This window comes from Heterocephalus glaber, unplaced genomic scaffold (genome assembly GCF_053883595.1).
Source record: "Heterocephalus glaber isolate CG9 unplaced genomic scaffold, H.glaber_assembly_v1.0 deba00001608, whole genome shotgun sequence".
NCBI classification, from domain to species: Eukaryota; Metazoa; Chordata; class Mammalia; order Rodentia; family Bathyergidae; genus Heterocephalus; species Heterocephalus glaber.
Window position 1 is genome coordinate 3,093,964 of NW_028258379.1, and position 9,102 is coordinate 3,103,065.

The window sequence follows — 9,102 nt, forward strand, 5'->3', positions numbered from 1 at the left end:
ACAGAAAAGTGTTTCACAGTAGGACTTGTAATCTCAATTTGATTCTGGCTTTCTAGGAAAACAGAACACAGTTGCACATGTGCACTTCTATAGGTTTGTCTTCCAAATATGCAGTCATCCTGTAAGAAGAAGGCAACCACAGAGTTGAATATGAAGCTTTTCCTCTCAATTTTCTTCAGTAATGGGAAAAAAAGGTGATTAACAAAAAGCTTTGTATTTCCAAAGTTCCTGAACTTGAAAGGATAAAATTCTAGTCTTTTGGCAATAGGATGTGTTGGTAGTACAAAACAATGAAAGAGACTGCAGTTTGCCAAAGGCGAAGAGGACAGTCTGTGGTCAACATGGAACATCACTCACGCTCCCGAGGGGGCCAACTTCCCCTCCCCTCCCTTGCTTAGTGGCACCACAATCAAGTACAAAATGAGAATCTCTGAATGCCTGACAGAATGAACTCAAGGACCAGTCAAGTACACATGATGATAATGTCACAGAATACAACTGATTTTCTGATGTGAATGTTCAAGGAGCACATTTTATATGGATTTTGAAGAATCTTGTTTGCTGATAAGAACTTCAAGAAGCCTAAGCTTAGCTTGAATCTTCTTGTACTCTCTGTATTCCTCAAGGACTGGAACAGGATCCTCTTTCTGGGTGTTCCTTCCATTTTGTTGATAAAATGCTTCTTCAAATTCCCATAATGTTTTACGTAGTTTCTTTTTTTCAGCTCTAGCTTTCCAAAGTTGTTCCAGTCATTCAGGCATAGAAGCTGCTCGAGGACTTGACAATCAGAGATCCAGAGCCAGTTGTTGATTTTCTTCAATATCAGATTCTGGGTTTGCCAATGAAGACTGTGCCTGTATAGCTATTTTCAAGATATCATTTAATTCAGAGGACAGACCAGTACCATCTTCTTCTTCCTTGATTTCTTCAGAAAACTGTGCAATTTCTCCTTCTATGATTGGCTGTAGCATCTGACCTCCTCTTTTGGTGGAGGGAGATGCAAGGAGAGGAGTGACGCTAGCTCTTGTCAGCATCTGCTTTACAAGCCTGTCTCTATCACAGAGAGGTTTAACAATGCGCCTTTCTTCCCTTGTCACCAGGCTTCCATGTTGACTTTCATAGGAAAGAAGACTTTTGGAGAGAAGTTTTCTCTTCTACCAAATGATCTTTTGTCATTTTCTTGATATCTTCTGGAAGCCATCTCTCAACACGTTTTTCCTTCAGTTTTTTCAAAATAAATTCAAGGGCTGCTTCTTTAGATGGTTTTTTCTCCTTCAGAATGGTTCTGGATTCATCCTCACTTGCTTCACCTTCATGGTCTAGAGAAGAGCCAAAACTTTTTGGAAGAGTGTTCCTCCATGGACGGGTCTGAGGTACAAACTCTCCATCAGAGCTTTTGGGTTTTGCATCTTTAATTTGCTTCCGCAGCTTGCTAAGCTCTGTCATCCATTTTAATACCTTTGGCTTGGCTGCAATTTCACTGTAGGAGGGCTTGCTATTCTTTTCCCTTTCAAACTGCTCTTCGAATTGTCTGATCCTTTTCTGAAGTTTCTTGACCAACTGATAAGTTGTTCTGTCTTCTCTTTCTCAATCTTTTGAACTAAAGGATGATCTTCGAGTCCTTGCATATGAAAGTGCTTTAGATGAGGAATTCAGCGTTTCTGGATCATGTAGGAAACGCTGGATTTGCCCAAAATCTAAACTGCGATGTGATAATACTGGAGGACAGTCCTCGTCCAGGGGATGATGATTCATTCTTCCAGCTTGTGGAGACAGCTGAGCTTCTTCAGACTCAGAGTCTTCCTGCCAAGGCCTAAATGCAGGAAATGGCTCCTCCCCATCTCTCTGAAGATGCATTGTTTCGGAATCAATGAGGGGAAAAGCGACAGGGCATGGCGCTTCCCATCTATCACCACCAGCATCATTCTTCAGATCTACATGTGGAATTTGGACACAGGCTGCTTCCCCTTGAACACCAACACTTTGACCTCTTGGCACTTCTGATTCAGTGTTGGCATTCAAGTCACATATCTTGCTACTAGATTTGAGAAACAAATGAGAAAATTTATCACTGTCAAATACCAAATATTCTTTCCTCTCAGGACAGCCGTCTTCAGCATCACCATGGTCACTGCATGGCTCTAGCAGTACACCTGCAGACTGATTTTCTTCATCCTCAAATACAATGTCTTGCTGCATTACTTCATTGTCTAAATTAGCGCCAGCCACAGGTTCTGATCATTCCTTGTTGCTATCACTGACATTAATAATACCATCAGCAGTATCAACCTGATTATTAGGTCTTTCCTCATCACAATTAATACTTCCTGCTTCATTATTACACACCAGGCTTTGCTGCTGTAAATTCTTAAGATCATGACCTATGCTGCTGTGCAGATCAAAAAGGTGCTGTTCCACAGCCTCTCTAATAGTTCTTTCTAAAACATCTGCAGAGGCTGGTAAGATGCTGGTGAGAGAGATATATGGGCACTTGTTGATGCTATAACACTATTTGATTCCAGGACTTTTTCAGTCATCCTTAATTGCACCACTTCTGGCATGTCATTTGATTTTTCTGCACCCTCTTCTGGAAGTTCCTCTATATGTTCCAGCTTTTCATCTTCTTCTTCCTCAGAAAGGTCATTAACCTGTTCAGTAATTGAGCTCAAATCATTTGATGAAAAATCTTCCTCTTCATTCTCAAAGAATCTGTAGTAATTTTCCAGAAGTCCTGCCATTATTCTGCTCAGTATTTCTTGTTCTTTCATATCTTCCTCATCTGTGTAAATGTGGAAGACATCTGGACCAAAGACAGCAGCCAAAGAATTTGCAGACCAAATTTCTTCATGATGTGATGCTAAATTGGCTAAAAATCTACAAAGAAACTTTAACAAACTGTAATTAACAAGTGGAAGCTGTTGCAAGAGGAACCTCAACTTTCTTCCAAATTCATCTTCATTATTATAATCTTGAGAAAGGTGCATCAAGTGAATATGAAAACTACCAGGAATAACAGGTTCAGGAAGTTCTTGAAGGAAAAACCTAAGGAGACTAATAGCTGAAGGAACATCTGCTTCCTTAACCAAATCCACATCTTCTCCACTGTTGTATCTCTGCTGAAGCCCACTCCACTGTCTCAGCATTTCCATTGACCTGAAAAAGTCCTTGTTGCTCCAGATCGCCATGTTCCTCAATATAGTCCACAATGTGGCGGACTGAATGGAACCTCATTGTTTGGATGTCCTCCCTGCTGCAGCTCATCAAGTGGAATTCCAAATATTTTGTTAGCAAGAACGGAGTTGCAGTTACTCAAGGAAGGGGAGAAAACTCTTCCTCATATCTTTTTTACAGCCAGAAATCAATGCTGCCTTTTCTTTGAGTACTTAAACACCTAAGTTTAAAAAATGGTTTCTGCACCAGCTACCCTCACTGAGCAAGCATTCTTTTGTCATTCATGGTTGTTTAAGATTATGGCAGATCAGCCTGTAGTTCCTCATTGAAGAAAGGCAGAACTCGATCAGTACTTCAGCAGTTAATCTCAACACTCAATGGCCTGTGGGTACCCATTTCAACCCACAACACCAGTGGGCTTTTTACCCCTCTGTTCTTCCCGGACAACAAGGCTAAAAGCTGCCCAAAAGCCATAATTAATATTAAGGAGAAAAAGAGTTCTAAAACTAAGAATCAGACCTTGGGCCTTGGTCTTGGCCCTGCCGGGAAGTGGCCATGTCACCTGTCACAAGGTCCTGAGCTCCTCCAGGCCAAAGTCCTCTACTGCAGAGGAGAGAAGGAAGGTCTGATGGTTGCCATTTTACCTTTTGGCACTGGCAGTCTCAGGTCTTCTGCCCAGGACTGGCTGCCTGGATGAGTCTATCAGAGGCTGGGGTCAGAGCCTTGATTTTTCTGTAGCCCAGTTCATTTTCTTGTCTCTCGAGATTGTTTCTTCACTCTGTCCTGTGTCTATGAGCACAAAGATGGGAACTTCCACAAATGGGATATTTGGCCATGCTGCCATGCCTATTAGAAGGGACAAAATGATGCAAAGGGATTATCTGAGTCTATGGGGTTGGACAATGAAACTATTCAGATGTGAAAAGGAGAGGGCTGCCTTCCAAGGACCTCTGACTCCTTCCTGCCAATCTCTGACGGCTGCCTAGCAATTTGTTAGGCCAAGTAACATGGAGATTTGAGTACATCTTAGGATTCTGAATTGGCTTAAAATACTTCTCTCATTAATAGCAAGGCACTCACTAATTAAAAGAAGCAAAACACATCAGAGATAAGACTTATGACCATTTAGGAATTTTTTTAATTGAAAAAAAGGAAAAAAGGGCCTTAGTTCTTGGAGTGTGTTGAATGTTACCAGAACACAGAGATGGGAGGGATCCCAACTGCTGAAGCTGGGTTAGCTTTTAACCAGTACTAGAATCTATTCATTGAACAGATGCTCTCTCAACAGGAAGTTGTTTGCCCAAGGTATTGATTCTTGCCCTGTAGTATTGACTGCCTATCCCTTTAGGGCCCTGCAAAAGGGACCAAAACATGGGGATTTAATGAGCTAAGGTCCTCTGCTAGACAATGCTTCCTACTGAAAGATACATATTCCTATGAGTATAGTTTTTCGCATTGAATGATAAAAATTTTATTTTCCAAAAAATGGTGGATTGAGAACAAAAGGTGAGATTATTCTCTTTGAGATTAATGAGCCCAAAGGTGGGGGTATGTGTGGATCTTGTTACCCATGTTGCCTGTGGAAGGAAATAGAGCAGCCTCAACTTCGGGGTTGTGTTTCCTTCTTACACGGGGCCAGAATGAAATCTTTAAAAGCCCCAAGCTTTGTAAAGATTGCTGAACTCATCCCTTGTTAATTCAAAACAATTATAGGAAAAAATTCTAAACCAAAATACAAGTAAAAGATACTTAAGCAAAATATACAGTTGTGATTTCCTATAAGACTACTTTAATAATTATTATTTTGAATGTCAAATATCATTTTTTGAATTTTTTAATTGACACATATTGTCAGATTTGTTGATTATTGCTTTTATCTTCCACTTCCCTTTCTGGTTGGTAAGCAGATGTTCTTAACCTGCCTATGAGGTAAAACCACATTTTCCACTCTTACAATGATACTTCTTCAAACAGTCTGTAGCAGATCATGTGGGGGGCTCAATAAATGGGGATTCTTGGGTGCTTCTTGATATTCCCAGACCTAACTCATCACATTCTCTGGAGTTGGAATTTTCTGCCTAGCAAGCTCCACAGGTGATGCTTGTGCAAACTGAAATAAAGCTTATGAAGCACAACTGGAATGCTCAGGTGCAGAGATCCTATGCCCCTCATTTATCACTGAGAAGCTTCTTAACAAAGAGTCCCTCACTGTTTCTGCCAATTCAGGTAGTCTGGGAAATACCTTTGGGGTGTCTCCATGGAATGGTGCTTCATTGTGATTTTATTTGAAACCATATATTAGAGGAGTGCAGTTCAATAGAGTATAAAGCTAGCCAAACTGTATTTAAATTTCCTAGTAGTACATTTAAAAGGTAAAATGAATAGGTGAAATAAACAAAAATATTTTAAAATTTAACCCAACATATCAAAAATAATATTTCAACCTGCAATTCAGTGTAAAATTATTACGATAGTTTACATTTTTTCATATTAGATTTCTGAAATCTTGGGTGTAGTTTTACACTTGCAGGACATCTTGGTTTGGGCCATGCACGGTAGTGGGCACCATGTTGCATACTATACAGTTCTCCACTGTGCATTCATTTGAAAATACTGGAACTGGTATGCTTCCAACAAGCCATTTTGTCTGTGATCTCAGAGTCACCTTTGATTTCTAAATACCTATTATGGTTTAGATCGGGGCTATCTCCAAAGCCTCATGTGTTTGGATAGTGACTGGATGCTAGGGGAATGACCCTGAACATGCTAAATGTAGTATTAGGAGGTGGGGCTGGTTGGAGGTGAGTCACTGGGGATGCGACCTGGAATCGTGCATCTCCCTGCCTGGCTCCTCTCTTCTCTTGTCACATCCTGTCCACCACGATTTGAGCAGCTTCCCTTCACCAGACCCTTCCACCATGCTGTTTCTGCCTTGGAGCCAAGCCAACCAGAGACCGAAATCATGAGCCAAAATAAACTTCTCCATTAATTTGTGGCTATTGGGTATTGTGTCTCATTGAGAAAGTGATGCATGAGACAATACCTTCCTTTTGAAATTTTTCCTTGGTGAATTTTTTATCATTCTCCTTCTCCTTTCCTTCCCAACTGCTTACACCTTATCACCTCCTCCTGGGATAATGAGAGTTTTCTCCTTACCGCTACTTTCTCTTCAATCTATCTTGCCTGACAAATGTTCCATTGTTCTTACTACATCATTTTCACCACACCATCCTCCTGTGGAATGTAACAGTTTCAGGATATCAACACAGAAATGAATGTTGAAAAGGTTTGTTTTTCATTCATTGGTATCAACTATTATTGGTATAATGTGTTAAACTTTAACAGAGTAGATTCACATATTGCATGTGCTTTGAATGTCTTATCGCTCTCTGAGGTAGTTACTATTGTGATCACTTAACAAATGATAAAATAAGGCTCTAAATGAGCACCCTAAGGTAACAACAGCAGTGAAAACCAGAGCTGGTTCCAAATCCAGGTTGACTTCACATTCCATGCTTCTCTCTCTTGGGTCCCCCAATCCTGCATTCTAGAACACTGAGTAGAAAATCTCTTAATTTCTCACCGTAACAGAGCTGCTGTCAACTGACAGATCTCTAGTGATGGAGGGTCACTGCAGGAGGAATAGTCATTTCATTGATGCGCGTTGATGTTTACAGGCTGTTGTCATTCAAAACACAAACATTGCAGCTTAATTTTCAATATTCTCCACCATTTGGGGCAAACCTACACTTTCAACCATATCTTCCATTTTTCCAACCACTGGAGATATTCTGCACTCTGATCCATACTCTGTCCCTTTCTTAGCCATTTCAGACACTTGGACTGGCTTCTTGCTGCTGCCTCTCAGCACAGAATCTCGACTCAGTCCTCTTCTGAAGTCCAGCTCTGAGCCTTGGCTGTCTGCACAGCACCGGGAATCTGGTACTATGCTTGCTCATCACTGGCCACAGATTGTCTGCTCTTGGATTCATTTTATAGTAAAGAGCCCAATTCTTCTACTGCTAATGATTAAAAATTCCCCTTCAGTTCATGTAGAGTCTGAGATCTTGGATACAATTTTGACAACTTTTATCACTAGATATTCTTATTAATCTATTTACATTTGTTCCCTGAAAGAGGCTAACAAAATCTATGCTTGGACCACTGATCTGCTGGTGAGCAGGTGGTTTGTTTCCAGGAGCTCAAAAGGAGAAGTGGGAGGTGAGGTTGTCTGAAGAGACTGTGATCTGGTGCAGTGTTGGCCTCCTGCACAGAGCAGTCCCTGAGCACAACAGAAAGTGTGTTCCACAAGGATGCCTGTCATGGGGTGAGAAGCCTGGATTTGGTGAGATCAGTGAGCAATACATGAGTTCCAAGAATAGCTTCCTCTGTCTGAAGGAGTCATCGACACAGCAATTAGAAACAGGGTGCCCTGTATCTGCAGGGAAAGTGCAGAAACAATGAGCTTTTTGTTATACCTGAGCAAACAACTGGTTCACTCAACATGGTGCCTCTGGAAATAGTTGAGTGTTTTTTCTTCAGAGGAGAGTGGGATTCACTAAAGCAGGAGTTTCAAAGGAAAAATCAAAACATTAAGAAGCTTCTTTTATTAACCCTCTATTTTCTCTTCCCCTCCGTGTAATTTCACAATGTTAAATTAATAAATCTCTACTCTGCACTGTGAGAATGCCTTAGCAGTGATGGTGAACCTTTTAGAGCTTTCAGTCATACACACAGCCCCAAACTGCCTGCCTGCCACAGGTTGACCACCACTGCCATATGAGATATCCTTTAAAAAATGCCACTTTCCTGCCACCAGGGGGCTAGTGGAAAAGTCCTAGGCAGAGACAGAGCCATCCCAGCAGACCTGGGGGCATGGCCTGAGGAAGGAAGGGAGATAGTGGAAGAGTCAGGCAGAGGCAGAGGAAAATCTGCAGAATGCGGAAGCTGCATCTTAGAGCAATTGATGGACTGACTACTCACGAATCTTCCAAGGGACTCATTTGAGCTTCAAGGGAGGACCTTGAAGATAGAAAGGTGACACAAATGGCAAATGTGCTTATTTTGCCTGAATAGAGAAGGAAATGCACAAATTTTTATCACTTCAATGCCCTGTAGTTGACTTCCCTACCTTATAAAGCAAGAGAAACAGGGGACTGTACACTCCTCTAGGGCTTTGTGTGAATCACAAACACAGGAGCACATTCTTTGGGGTGAAAAGCCTGTCTTTGCTGAAAGCCCCCTTTAATCAAGTAGGTCATTACATTTCCTTATGTCACTGGATGCTACAGTTACAGCACTACAATTACGTAATATACAAGTCCCCTTTGCCCCAAAATGCACAGTGCCCCTTGTCCCATTCTGCAGTTGCTCTTTTCCTTGACAGTTCTGATCTCTTCCAACATTTTAAACCTACATTTCTACCTGCTGTTTAATTTTTAAGGAAGGAACTCCCGAGTGATGAGATCCATGTGAGTGGTTGGGGTGCAGAATTTTCAATAATGAGACAAAAGGCAAGGCATCCTTGGGATTTAGGCATCTACAGATCTCTACTCACAAACTCAGAAACATCCAATTGTGCAGGTTTCTAGATAGCAGCTATTTTGCCTGTCATTTGGCAGATAACTGATGATCTTACATAAACTATGGGCGAGAATCGATTCTTTTTGTATCATCTTACTGGTAGATTCTAAAGCAGAGATTATCTTTGTCCAGCCCTACCAGATGCCCCTCTGAAAGGAAACACTTGGTCTTCTGAGCTCCATAACACTTTCTGGAGACTTGATTGTGAACAAGACCACTTAAACTCTGGAGATGGCACTTCAATCCACTCTGGCCACACCTGGAAGGCCAGTTCTTGTCTGACTTCTCCCCTGGTCCCTTTAGTGGTTGCCATAATGTCTTTACATGTAGAGAAGCTGCAGTGAAGCT

General features: G+C 41.4%; 1 pseudogene; it reads right to left on the reverse strand.

Moving 5' to 3' along the window:
- Positions 1 to 533: 533 nt before the first annotated feature.
- Positions 534 to 3,111, reverse strand: LOC101714427 (protein FAM13B pseudogene; annotated as a pseudogene).
- Between the last annotated feature and the right edge of the window lie 5,991 nt (positions 3,112 to 9,102).